This window comes from Podarcis bocagei (assembly GCF_964188305.1).
Source record: "Podarcis bocagei genome assembly, chromosome: 5".
NCBI lineage: Eukaryota > Metazoa > Chordata > Lepidosauria > Squamata > Lacertidae > Podarcis > Podarcis bocagei.
The window spans coordinates 40,316,793-40,329,492 of NC_138129.1; the positions used below are offsets into that span (position 1 = coordinate 40,316,793).

The 12,700-nt window shown below is 41.9% G+C and overlaps 1 long non-coding RNA gene across 2 annotated transcripts in view; it reads left to right on the forward strand.

Moving 5' to 3' along the window:
- The first annotated feature begins 7,512 nt into the window (after positions 1-7,512).
- LOC308587552 overlaps positions 7,513-12,700 on the forward strand; it is a 101,342-nt gene continuing 96,154 nt past the window's right edge. For both annotated transcript variants that reach the window (XR_014008441.1, XR_014008442.1), the window contains exons 1-3: positions 7,513-7,616; positions 8,558-8,671; positions 10,675-10,755. This is a non-coding gene — a long non-coding RNA (uncharacterized lncRNA). The remainder of the gene's footprint in view (positions 7,617-8,557; positions 8,672-10,674; positions 10,756-12,700) is intronic.

Consider the following 12,700-nt stretch of genomic DNA (forward strand, 5'->3'; position numbering starts at 1 on the left):
TGAGTAAAATATAGAATCACATTACACATAATTGTCTAGAAGCAGACACAGACACAATTAACCAAGAAAGTTTACTGATTCTAAATTTGTTTTTCAGTTATAAAATGAAATACTAGTATTCTTGTCTTTCAAAAACTCAAAGAAATTTGTAAGGATTCTACCGTGATGTAGGCATCATTATTGTTCAGCACCAGCATACTGTAAATAGAACTAAATCAGGTCAGTTGTGTATGTGAAAGAGCCTTGGCTCAAGCTGGGCCCTGCCAAATGAAATACAGGATTTGGTAGAGGTCCTCAAAGCTTCACATCTATTTCTTTCAATGGTATTTCTTCACAAAGTCACAAGCTCTGATTTGTTGTGTTTTTTTTAAGGGACTGTGTAAGCACTTAGGTTTCTAGAATTCAGCAATAAGCTTTTTAAAAGTCTTGCCTAATTACAACCTACCCAAAATTCTGCTGCACAATATTTAAAGCTGGAACTTATTGCTTTATATCCACCTTTAACTTAAAATGATAGTCTAGGTTACTGGACAAAAAGTCTAAATTGTAAAATGCAGCCTGCTGAGTTAATTTCTTCCAGTTTATAAAGCATAGTTTTTATATTGAATGTAATGAGATGGTTACATTATGGAAAGCATTTACTTATTAAAACTGAACTGCAGTAGATGTGGGAATATTTCTGGTTGTTTTTGAAAAGTATGCCGACATCCCAATGAATAGTTGCAAGTTATCATTGAGTGGTGCTATTTTCTTCCTTTCAGGAGGGTTGCCCAATCTTCCAAGTACAGTAGGTTAAGTGATTTCTCAACCTTCTATTTAGTACAATAAACTTTGTCAGATGTTGTTATTATTATTATTTGCTCTGAGCACTACCCAGAGTGTAACAATTTGCATAAAATTCCCCTCTGACTTGGTGAGAATTTTAAATAGGATAGAAACAAAGCAGAGTTTTAAAAAGGGAATCTGGCAAGGTGGCTTTTATTTAATTTAGGTAGAACAGCATGTAATAATAGATGTTTAAAATGTCAGTAAAATTCAGCAGGAAATTGTTATTTGCATTGACAGTGTAAACCAAGTGCAATGACGGTCAATTGCCCCCACCACTTCCATCCTTGTACTGCAGCTGAAGGTTTTAGAGATGGATCAAACTGTTTTGATTCAGAACCTGGTAACATTTTTACTCAGAGGTACAGATTTCACTTTTCAACAAGGTTAAAGGAATATCCAACAAAAGCACATTATCTGCAGCACATTATGGATTATCACAGTTAGGCTGTAGCAAATTGATGCAAATGTCTGGGAAACCTATGGGGGGAAAATAACATAATGCACTCATGCTGCTTCTGAAATCATACAGACAGCAAAACAATCCTGCACAGCAGATATTCTAAAAAGTAAACCACATAGAAAACATCAAAATATTGTAACCCCCCTAGGGGATTAATAGATGTCACTATAGTCCTTTGGAAGAGCAGAGTGGCAATGAGAACTCAGTACAGATACTTCTGTCCAGGATGCCCTTCTCAGACCCAATTCATTGGGGGGGGGGGGAGAAGAGTGAATCTCGTGGTTCCGATTCAAATAAGCCAGAACTACCAGATCTCTTCTGGATTGGTTTCCCTTGCTGGGAATCAATGACACAATCCATTGTGACAATGAAGGCTTCCCACCCAATAAAAAAACAATATCCGCTTCAGAGGCTTGATTTGTGTCAGGACCATGACAAGGGAAAAGGTTTAAACTTTCCTTTCCCATCCCTTGTGATCCAATATTGGTCAACAACACACACAAGCAGTTGATATAGCTAGAGGGGACATACACACACAAGAGAGAGAGAGTCAAAGTTTCCCCCTACTATCCAGTTGTCTCCTACATTGTCAAACTGCATTATTACCTATGACGCTGAAGCAAAGGACAATATGAAGCCTTTAACCAGAACAAATGCTGCTGCTACTTTTGTCCTCCCAGCCTATTGGCTTCATTATATGCTGGTTGAAGAAGCATAGACACCACTGGTCCCACCCATCATCACCCAACTCCACCTCTGATCCAGGTGTATTTACTTCCAACTGGAGAAGGGGTATAGCAGCACAACAAGTCCACTTGTTACTAGTCCTTGACACATGGTACTACCAGTCATAAAGAACCTTTGATAAGATAATGTATATGTGATGCATAATGGCCATGAAGTCAATACAAGCTTAGGGAAGAAGAACAATAATACTGAAGAAGAGTTGCCAATGTCCCTTGCTCATTTTGAAAAAGCCACTATAGCATACTGTCCTCTCTTAAAAGCAGAATAACAAATGAAAAGGCTCCTAACTACACTGAGTGTGATAGACTCCCAACTGTTCAGGTATAGGGGTGGATGGGTGTTTTAATGGTTCTTTCCCCATTACTCACTGACAAGGACACCATGCCATGTGAGCAAGGGCTGAGGAGAAGACATGTGCTTTATACTTGAACTGAAGAAAGGCTTCCATTAGAATGCTGTTAACATGCAGGCCCTGTCCTGTTTTGACTGATAGCTCCACACAAGAGCAGCTGCTTTTGACTTTATGTACAGTAGACAATGGATGAAATGCCGCCTGCAGTGTTCAGCTGCTACACTTGAACAAAGAATAAGCCATAGTTGCCCCTGAAATAATGGCAATTGGTAAAGCACAATGGGTCTAGGTAGGCACTACAAAGTGAGAAGGCTCTTGTTTTTATGGTGTTTTATGTACACTGCCATGTTATATCGTATGAAGTGGTGGTGTATTTTTAAAATAAGACTTTAATTTCTAAAACGATTTCACTCCAGACAACCAAGACAATTTACATCCAACACCAATGTACTATACCTTTTTACATTTCCAGTTCTATTTTTTCCTGCCCCTCCTCCTGAAGCAAGGAAGGAATAAAACATATCCAATAAAACATACTAATAAAATACTAATTCAAGGTGCTAAAAACTAGCATTTACAGTCTGGACAAATAGATAAGTACCCCCTAGTTAGAACTTGCTTCATCTCCAGTGAGGTCATTCCATAATATAGGTGCCACCACAGTGAAGACTCTTTTCCATACCATCATAAGGCAAACCTCTGTAGGCTGTGTATTGTGGTTAACAGAGGCTCCTCTGCATATCTTAGTGCCCTGGCAGAGTTGTACGGGAAAAAGGCATTATCTTACATATCTTGGTCCCCTTTTCTTTATGGCTTTACAAACAAACAAAATAACCTTAAGATTGGCTTGGTAGTACATTGGCAGCCAGTGCAGTTTTTTTAGCATAGGTGTTATGTGTGTTGCAGATGATACCCAGCTCTACCTCTCTTTCAAATCAGAACCAGTGAAGGCAGTGAAGGTCCTGTGTGAGTGCCTGGAGGGGGTTGGAGGATGGATGGCGGCTAATGGATTGAGGTTGAATCCTGACAAGACAGAAGTGCTGTTTTGGGGGGACAGGGGGCGGGCTGGTGTGGAGGAATCCCTGGTCCTGAATGGGGTAACTGTGCCCCTGAAGGACCAGGTGCGCAGCCTGGGAGTCATTTTGGACTCACAGCTGTCCATGGAGGCGCAGGTCAATTCTGTATCCAGGGCAGCTGTTTACCAGCTCTATCTGGTACGCAGGCTGAGACCCTATCTGCCTGCGGACTGCCTCGCCAGAGTGGTGCATGCTCTAGTTATCTCCCACTTGGACTACTGCAATGCGCTCCACTTGGGGCTACCTTTGAAGGTGACCCGGAAACTACAACTAATCCAGAATACGGCAGCTAGACTGGTGACTGGGGCGGCCGCCGAGACCACATAACACCGGTCTTGAAAGACCTACATTGGCTCCCAGTACGTTTCTGAGCACAATTCAAAGTGTTGGTGTTGACCTTTAAAGCCCTAAACGGCCTCGGCCCAGTATACCTGAAGGAGCGTCTCCACCCCCATTGTTCTGCCTGGATGCTGAGGTCCAGCGCCGAGGGCCTTTTGGTGGTTCCCTCATTGTGAGAAGCAAAGCTACAGGGAACCAGGCAGAGGGCCTTCTCGGTAGTGGTGCCCGCCCTGTGGAACGCCCTCCCATCAGATGTCAAAGCAATAAACAACTACCTGACATTCAGAAGACGTTCAGGGAAGTTTTTAATGTGTGACATTTTAGTGTATTTTTGGTCTCTGTGGAAGCTGCCCAGAGTGGCTGGGGAAACCCAGCCAGATGGGCGGGGTACAAATAAATTATTATTATTATTATTATTATTATTATTATTATTGGAAGCCCCAGTAAGCAACTGAGTCATAGCAATCTGCACAAACTGCAGCTTCCAGACCTACTTTAAAATCAGTCTCACGAAGAGCATACTGCAATGGTACATGCAGTGTTTTGATGTTTTTTCAGGGGGCACTCAAGGGTACACAGTAATGGCACCTCTTGTTGTTGTTGTTGTTAAAAAGTGTGGCACTTACTGTAACAACTTCATGGTGAGTACCAACACCTATTTTTTTAGGGGGAGGGGAGTAGTGGGCACATGTTGCCAGAGTGTGGATCACAGTTGCCAACCTATCCCGGAATGGTCATTACTGGAGCACCATCCAGAAATGGTAAGTGGCAAATAGACAACCATTTTTAAATATAAGCCCAGAGTCAGGGACATGGAATATGAAGCTTCCCCCACTGAAAAGCAACCAAGGTGAAGCCACCTCCCACAATGCCTCTGCTGTAAAGGTGAATGAGGCAGTAACCAAGACAGAAAGACTCTGTTTGCATTGCACAGGTGCTAGTGAATGCAGTGCCTATGTGGGCGCAGGGTGGTGACATCATGAGGATATGAAGAGCATTGCTAGGCATTTAATAGCCATATGCAGACACAGTGCTGACGACTTGCTGCCAGTTGGGTTGCCAGCATATGCCTCTCTCCACTAAGGGCATGTTATCCCTCTCCCTTGGACGGTACTCAGCAGTGGTAACTGAAGACTACTGCCCACTCCATGGCTCAGAATCCTTACTCTAAAGTTAAATACAAAACATTTCACTAGGTTGACAGTCCAGCAGCAATACTTGCACAAGGTCATATAGTGAATCCCAAACGCTTGCCTCCCAAGTTCACTAGACCTTTAAAGCTTGCATCACTTCTTAGCTTACATCTCTTTACATTCAGGACATGCAGACACTCTCATTCTTCCCTGAGTTTTCATCTTTTAAAATGAAGCCTTCTTCAGCCATTGTTATGCAGCAATGGGCTGTAATAAGCTCAGGCAGTGGGGGAGGCAGAGCTCCCACACTATCCAAAGGATACTAGAAGGCCAATTGCTTAGGAATGAGAAAGCGAATTAGTTCCATGGTAGTTGGGAGAAATTTGCTGCCGGGCTTTAATTGGGGTTAAGGTTGGCACACAGGTCAATTGAATGGTCAAATGTTGTCAATCGACTGGTTTATTGAACACCTATTATTTGACTACAGTGAAATATTCTTGAATTTCCCACAAAGCCACAGTGCTGACTAGGTGGCCTGCTACCTCATTCATCACACCTGACTTTTCAAAATGACATAATAAATAAATAAATATGTAGGCTGAACTTAATGTTCCATGATAAACGCCAAAGCGGGGGACTTGTCTAGTGAATCATTCACATGTATAGAAACACTTGCCAAATATTGCTAAAAGATATAATAAAAACTCATTATAATTCTTAAAAAGTTACTTCCAATGTTGTACAATAAGTTAGCTAATTTGTTGCTGTAATTAACGTAAATATCAAACACGATGATCAAATTGTCTTTTTAATTGTCCTGCTTTGAATCCTGCCACCCCCGCCATGCACCTGCTGTTTATCAAAATGTAAGGAGAACACTGGCTCACCACAGAATCATCTATTTTTGGCTGAATGTGAGGATATTCAACAAATGAAGGAGTGAACAGGAACCTGAGAGTGATCCATTGCCCTGTGTGGAACCTTTGTGTGAACAAGCTGTACACTTAGGTTTCCCCCCTAAGTTCTGTTTCCTGCATTTTTTTTTCAGGGTAGAGAACACATGTACGGTGCCAGTGCATTTACAGCTTACATACAGCTTGTATACAAGTAGACCATAAACAGAACAGCAATACATGCTTAAGAGATCAGGGCATGAAGAGCTGGCCCTACCATTAGACAGAATGATGCACCTGCCTGACACAGCTAATACTGGGTGTCATGAAATGGCTACAAATTACTAAACCATTTAGGCTGCAGTCCTGTGTTTGGGATATAATCTAACTCAGTGTTCTGGAAAAAAATATGTAAGAGATTGTTAACATTTTTCCCAACATGGAGTGCGGAGCACCTCAGGCAGCAAAATGTTTTGGACTTTGTCAGAGGTAGAGACAACAGGCTCAGTTCTGTGTGCATCACCACCACCACCCTATGTCTAGCTGACCAGTGTATATGCCCTCAAAGTTTAGTACGATACCTACTGTTCCAAACAATGTTGTGGCTGCCTCATGTTAGGGGCTAGCTTTAATTAGAAGAATTTACTGTGAAGTTACTGGGTGGTAGCAAGCTAAGTCAACTCAGAGCAGATCATTTGAAGACCCTTTAAGTATGACTAATATTGGATATCTCCCACAGTATTGTTAAGTTACTATGTGTATGGCAGGGTAATTAAAATTTAAAAGCACATAATTGTTAAAATATAACATATAATTTGAGGGAGGGGGACATCCATGTATTCTATTTTCAAAAGAGTAGTTGTAAGCATCCGCATGTTTTATTAAATTCTGTAACTATCACAATTATTCCTCTGTGGGCTGACAGCAGGGCAACTTGAAGTTTCAGCTTGATTTGAAATGGCTGAGACACAGATTCCAAGGCAAAATAACCCCAGCTGCGTAATGGACATGCTGACAGAGCCTTTAACTAGGATGTTGTTCTCCACCTTAGCAAGCAGCAATTGTAATTATAGGTCAGGAAGGAGAGATGTATTTCATGTGATTAGAACCTGTTTGCATTTCTCCTGGCTAGAAAACAGAAAAAGAGAGAGAGAGAGAGGAAGTACAGGGCATATGGGAGTTTAAACGTCTATTCTATGTCGGGGGGGTTCAATTCTGTGAGAAAACAATCTTGTGAGAATGAAGTTTTTCCATTTTTGGAAATGTATATGAGGTGTGTGTGTGTGTGTGGATACCAGAAGGGTGGTGGCGGTGACTTGTAGCACTAGCAGTACACTTAGAAAATCACAGGTATTTATTAAAGTTTTCAGGCACAAGAGTGGGGGAGGGGCAGGCAAACCTGAGGGTTGCATTCTCTTTAGAGCAACCCTCGGGATGGGGTGTGGGGGTTACATGCTTGTGCTGTTTTGGGTCAGAGGCAAAAATTAGCAGAGCAACTGTGATTTTGCCCTTGTATAGTAGGTAAGTTTCTACACACGCCCCACACCTCTTTGTCCTCCATCCAGGCAAGCAAGAAACATTATTAGTATTCCAGGACACATTACAGCCTTGTGAAAGCATTCAGGACCAGTCAGGGGTGTGGCTGAGGAGCAAGCATGACGGGGGGGGGGGGAGGCTGTACTGGGTGCCAGAGAGAGGGACATCTGTGAAGACTGTGAAGAATGCGGACCAGAGATTATTTGTGAAATGAAAGAACAGTCACAAAAAAGCCATCAACCAACTTGAAAGGTAAGCTAAGACCAACACAGAGCCCTGCACCTGACATGTGATAATTTCTCTTAATTTTTCTCTCCTCTTTAATAATTTTTGAATTTGGATTATTTTCTTATTAATTGATAGGGAATGGTTTGCGGGGGAAATGTGGAATTTTTTTTTTTTTATTTTTTGCACAGCACAAGGTTTGCTGCATCAGAACACCAGGAAAGGTGAGGTGCAACACAGCTACAGCAGCAGTGCTGGGTTGAAGGCAGCTGCCAAACATGCCATTGATGATGCCAGGCCTGGTTATTCAGAAAACTGATTGGAATATGATAGGGAAATGAAGTAGTTGCAGGAATAGCACAGGCTCCATTTTAACTTTTACGGTTATTTATTCAAACTTGAATTATGCAAAAAAACCCAAAACCTTCCTGCTTTAAAACTGTGTTGTTTTAAACAAACACATGTTTAAAGGAAGAGGTCAGCATACTTCTCCACAAAAATTCAGTATAGATCTCCACAGCTGCCCACTAAACACCACAAGATAAATAAGGAATTGGATTGTGCCACTTAGGCCTTTGTTTATTTTTCAAACACTAATGCACAAAAGAACACTAAATGTGGGCCGCTTGAGGTCTCGGACCCATAGGCTTTACTTTCTGAGGTAAACATTATTCTTGAGTGTATTAAAGTACATGGCAAAAGATTACATAAGGTACAAATAACATGAAAACAGCCATTGTGTGCCAGCATTTGCTTGCATTCTAGTCAAAAGAGTATCACAACACGAACCTTTATTTCTGCCCTAAGCAACAGTCAAAAGTTAACAGCCATTCCTGAATTAGATGTCTCTTCGGCTTGAGAGGAATTGCTTCCTGCAGCAGAAATATGAGTATTACTTCTAAGCACTTGGGTTGTGCAGTACTTTATAAAGCCACATCTTCTTCCTTATATGGTTTGACTCACAACAGGCTCATCTGAGTTACTCCACAGAAAATTGGAAGAGGCATCGGTGGCCATACACATCTGAACAAGGGACTGAGTTTGTTATTATTTTATTCCACCTTTCCTCCAACAAGCTCAAGGTGATTTAATGTGTGTTATATGGCATTTAATTTACTTCCTGTTGTAGTAGGGAGAATTTTGCTACCCACACTGTACCTCTCAGGTATGGCACAGTTCCCACTAGCTTAAACAAATAACTAAGAAACGTGAATAAGAACCTGACAGGACTAGCCAGACTGTTAGGCCTAGTAAGGTGGTCACCTCAGGCAGCCAACGTTGTAGCGCTTTTCTGGCAAAATCGCAAATTGCCATTTTTGAGCTATTTTTATGGGCTGCCATAAACAAACACACCCAGGCCACTAAGCCAGCCTGCTGACATCTGCTGAATATACATGTGGGCAGAAGGCCCACTAGTGGTACCCCTGCTTGCAGAAAGCCCAGGATTCCTTGGATTCCAGACTGCTCTCAAACCTGCGGCTGGCCTGCATTGGGCTCAATCTGCCTGCCCCCCCCCCCATCCATCATGAACGTCTGGGCTGCCAATGTGGTGGGTCTGGCACACCCTTGAGTGCCAGCAGCAGTACACTGTTAGGATTGCTCTTGCTGGAGATGCCTGTCTACTCTGGGGTGAGTAAACTGTAGATGAACGCAGATCAGCATAGCTTCTCAAAGAACACCCCCTTCGGTCCATGGTGGTGCTTGTTTTAAAAAAGCAACAACCATCAATTCTGTTGTTTATGGATAGGAAAAAAGGAAAGGGAAACATTCATTTTTATTTGCCTCAAAAAAATAGGAGGTGGCAAGAGGCGCAATAGAGAAAACTATGGATGAAAAAAGGAATCTTGCGCAGTTACGTGAGATACACTAGCAAGTAGCTTTATATGTCTTTATATTGTTATTTCTAATATTAGTTTGCTGTTTCTCCATGAAAGCTGATTTATTTGAAATGTTATTACTTGAGAAACACCCTAATCTTTTTGTAATAATTCATATACTGGAGATTACAGTTTTGGAAGGCAGCCCAGCTCTGGCTCCAATCCTATTTATGGATTAAAGGATTTGAACAGCCTTGCAAGCTAGATCTCCAATAGCAAGGATAATGTAAACCTGGTTCCATATAAAATGCTTTTCCTCTGCAATCGTAACCCCATTAAAGGCAGATTGTTGGAGAGCGCTGGACAAGAGGCCTTTTTCATTACAGCAGAAAAGGGATATCTTCAGCCCGCAAAGAGGAGGATTTTTCAGAGCCCTTATTAGGATCCCTCTCAGCCTTCTTTTGTGGTTAGCCATGGACCTGGAAGGCCATCAAGACAACTAATTACAGAAGCTTTGTGGCAAATTCTGAAAAATCTTTTGTGTGTCTTACCCCCAGGAAAAACAAAACAAAATGCCAGTTGTTCCTTTGGGGAATCCCTAACAAGGAAAAATACCTCCTCAAACTGCATTTATTTTGAGCACTTGCCAGGAGATTGCAAAGGTGTAATATACTGTTGAAGATTTAGATGCTTCTAGTTAACTTCTGCACCAGGATTTCTTTCTGCTAAGATCAGTTCAAGATGCTGGTTTTATAATATGAAACCAGGTCAGTGGTAGCGCATCTGCTTTGCATTCAGAAGGTTCCAGGTTCAATCCTTGGCATCTACAAGCCGGGCTGGGAAAAATTTCCTGCTTAGAACTCTGGAAATCCCCTGGCAGTCAGTTCAGACATACTGAGCTATATTGACCAGTAGTCTGACTCAGTATAAGGCAGCTTCCTATGTTCATATGAATCTGTGTTTCTGACGCCAAGTGCAACTTTTGAGAGCCAGTGTGCTGTACTGGTTAGAGTGCTGGAGAAGGACCAGGGAAACCAGGGTTCAAATCCTCATTCATCCGTGAAGTATACTGAGTAACCTTAAGCCAGTCACTATTTCTCAGCATAACTTACTTCACAGGACTGTTGTGAGGCAGAAATGGGAGAGAGGTGTTCATATCACCTTGAGCTTCTTGGAGAACATGCAACAAATGTAATGGTAAAAGCTTTGGCTCTGCATATGTTGGAGCCCATCTCCTTGACTCTTTTGCTGTCTTCCGTTATAATTAGGCCAAGAAAATCTTCATAATGATGATTTCATCTTCGTGTCAAGCCTGCATAATGAGATTACACAGGAAGGTCCTGTTGCAGGTAATTGAGGGATTCTCTTTCTCTGAATACTCACCAAGTGCAATTGTTTTCTGGAAAATCTGTATTTTCTTGTTTGGGTTGAGGCTGGTGGTGGGAAACTATAAGATATATTCATGTTGTTGCCACCTAGTAGCCAAAGGGCAGATTTGTTTATTCTGAAAAGTTTAAGACAGAGCATACTTCAGGGCTCAAGCTGTTTTCTGAGATGGATGCCAGGCTGAGTCGTGTGTGAACAGAGGACAAAATAAAACCAAGTTGCCATACTGTTACAGTTATGGAGGCTATACCAGCAATTTGATATGTTATACAAAATCCCACCTTCCCCGCCACTCAAATGGGGCACTGTGCCTTTTACATTTCAAGAATACAGTAGGTAGAAGCAAAAGGACAGTACGTACAATATTCTCTGGCACTGTGATACAGTGATAGAGAATGCTGCATCTGTAAAATTTCTGCCTGCTGTGAAGGCACAGAGTTTCTGCCAGGAAAAAAGATGCTAGGATGACCGAGACTGATGCTATACATTTCAAAGCATTTGACCATCTGTTGATGACATCCAGTTTGGTTTCTTGTTATGATAGAATAGTGTGTCTGTGTGAGTGCAATCATGTGAGCGATAAGCATGCATGTGTTCTCAAACACAAATGTTCCTTTGTCCCTCTATCCTGAGTGGCTACATGCACAAGGATTAATGTTTCCATCTAATAAATTAATGTTGGCGATCGTTCTTAGAAATCTCTTCTGCTAATAAAAAAAATCATTGGCAGTAGGTGAGTGCATGGAGAGTGGGAGGGAATTTAGAACTGAAGCATCTGCTCCTGGTCCTAACTTCATGCATTAATGTGCAAGCTCCATACAGACAATCAGTTGGCTGTGCAGGCATCAAGACCCTGGAAGAACAGAGACAATCCCCATCCCTCCCTATTCACGAGCTCACTAACTATCCCAGTGTTGTGCTACACCTGTTAACCACTTGTATAGTGGGAGGAGGGAGCAAGAACATGCCAACTGGCCCTGCTTCTGATATCACATTCCCTGCTGGACACTAGCACTGTGATATCTCTGTTTCAGAGAACATATGTAAAGAACCTATGTGCATATAGGTGCACGTCACACTTCTTTTTATAATAGTCCATAAAATGTGTGGATGTTGGCGGGCAAGACCAGCAAGTGTGGTCTCATTTTCTCCTCTGTGCAGCGTAAAGATACAGAAGGGGCACCAACTGAATAGGATTGAAAGGCAATAGCAATTCTAGCAATTTTTTGGCCCATAAAATGTGTCCAGGATTAGAAGGGTCTAAGGTGCATATGCTCCTCGCAACAAATACAAGGCTGTGGGATAGACTTTGACAGAGGGAATGCTTTATTCAGGCAAAACTAGAAAAGAAATTACAGAAAGTCAAGAATAATTATGAGTCCTCCAGCAGCCAAGAAATGTTGGCATATTTTATTAAGCTCCCATATGGTGTAAGAATCTGTCTGTAAATAGAAGGTTGTGGGTTACTGTTTAAATAAAGAGGAGGGATGCTAAGACACCAGTTAAAGTTTTAAATTTAAGCTTTGTAATTTCAGCTTCTGCAAGTAGGCTACAGCCTTTCAATCTATACCTCTGTAGAGAGGATATGACAGGGCCCCTGTTATTTGAATTGTGATCATTCAAACGTTATGATGGAAAGAATCACTGACTAGGTTCCAAAACGCCATGTATTTTGCATGCAGAAGCTTTTCCGTTCTCTGCTGCAGTGGCAGATCCTGCACTTTTTTCAACCAAGCCCCTGAAAGGTTGGGGGCACCATGGGGCAAAAGTCGCTTTCACTGGACAGCACAAATAAGCTACCACCATTACTCAGTATCTGCACTGAAACACTTTGGATTCCACCCGTCTTTGCTACCTATGTAACTCTGGTCAGGCTGTCATGATGATGATGAGTTCATAGACTGATTT